Raw genomic sequence first — 1,961 nt, forward strand, 5'->3', positions numbered from 1 at the left:
ATATATCTCATGATCCACTCATCCGATCTTAACCAGATAAGTATGGGACCACCTCTGAGACAATACATTTCCGATGCAAAAAGAATTATCGAAATCGGTTGACGTGGTCCAAAGTTATGCGGTAACATACATAAAAAAAAAATAAAAAATATTCCGACGAACCGATAACCTCCTCCTTTTTTGAAAGTCGGTTAAAAAGTCACATTCTTTTAAACTGTATAAAAGAACGAGCTTACACAGTGATTACGTAAGTACTCAGTTTTGCGGCATAGCTACTTTACATTAAATAAGAAATGTTATAATTCATATTTATGTAAAATTAAGAAGAATTTATTTAACAATCCTAAATCATTTTATGGTTTCGTAAAATCAAAACGTAAAGTACATGGTTTTCCGTCCGCTATGTATTATCGCAACACTGTGTGTAGCGACAGCCAACTCATTGCCAACATGTTTGCCCAGTTCTTTAAGTCCAATTATGCTGTAGACTTCCCTATAATAGGAGACTATCCATACAAGTTTTGTCCAATTAACTCTGCTTATATTCCAGTAATATCTTCCGATGAAGTTTTACACTATTTAAAAACCTTAAAAACGTCATTTAGGCCTGGACCTGATCATATTCCGACCTGTTTTCTTAAAAACTGCGCTGAGAACATTTGCGAACCTTTAACACTAAACATGGCATTTTTCCGTCAGCCTGGAAGGAGTCTTTCATAATACCACTTCACATAAACGGCAGCAGGTCCTCTATAGAAAACTATCGAGGCATAACGAAGCTCTCCGCTATCACCAAATTATTCGAAGCAATTATTGTTAATCAGCTGTCATATTCTATATCTTCTTCTATTTCACAATCTCAACACGGGGTTTCTAAAGGAAATTCTACTATAACTAATTTATTGGATTTACAACTCATGTCTCAAACGGTTTTAGAAAAAATGCTCATACCGACGTAATATACACCGATTTCAGTAAAGCCTTTGACAAAGTATGTCCCTCGTTACTCAACCGTAAACTCGACCTTGGTCCGATTCTGTTCCTGATATTCATTAATGAAATTTCTTCTATAATAAAACATTCAAAAATTTTAGTGTATGCCGATGATGTCAAACTTTTTAAAACATTGTCCTCTATCGAAGAAAGGTTGTTATGGTACGCATACATTGGGAGCAGCAGTGAATGCAGGCGGCATGACACGATAGGGTGCACTATGGCTAGTCATGTCGGCGGGGCTGGGTTCTTGCATTCACTCCTGTTCCCTGCGCCATAGCAGAGAAAAGTCATGCCTGTCAAACATCTTCGCTTCCGGCATGGCCGGAAGTATCGGACGGACGCAAATTTAAATATTCAAAAAAAAAAACACAGTTACACAAAAAAAAAACTGGAAAAGAAACGTTAAAATCAAATACAGTATATTTTGCTTTGCTGCCTTTATGCTTAAGTGCACATTTAAGATACCTACCCTAGCGGCATTATTTTTAACATTTATAAGGAAACTCCTACGATATATGCATTCAACATACCTGCACATTGGCGATACCTGCCTTAAAAACTGTGCAACTATTATCAATTATCAAACAAAGTATTACGTTTACCTGCACTGGCCCTACAATTACCTAATTTTACAAGCTTTTATTTATTTTGCTCATCTCGCAAAACAACGAAAATGGCTATCAATTAATGTAGCTATATAGATAATTAGATACCATTCGGTAAAAATTTCGCTAGCAGTAATTTCTACGTGGTATGTGCCCCTCCATTATTTGGTTTCATAGGGATTCGGATACCTTCCTCATTGAAGTAGTAATGAAAATTCGCTTAAGTGCTTTTTTCGGTTACGTGCACAAGTTTTTCGTGCAAAGAAGGATGGGCAGCTAAGCAAAATATACTGTATTTAAAACAAGCTGAAATTCTACAAAAGGAAAATCTAAACTAAAAATCGAAATAAAAAGAAATGA

The sequence above is a fragment of the Rhagoletis pomonella genome, unplaced genomic scaffold (assembly GCF_013731165.1).
Source record: "Rhagoletis pomonella isolate Grant_MI unplaced genomic scaffold, Rhpom_1.0 Rhpom_scaffold_00024, whole genome shotgun sequence".
NCBI classification, from domain to species: Eukaryota; Metazoa; Arthropoda; class Insecta; order Diptera; family Tephritidae; genus Rhagoletis; species Rhagoletis pomonella.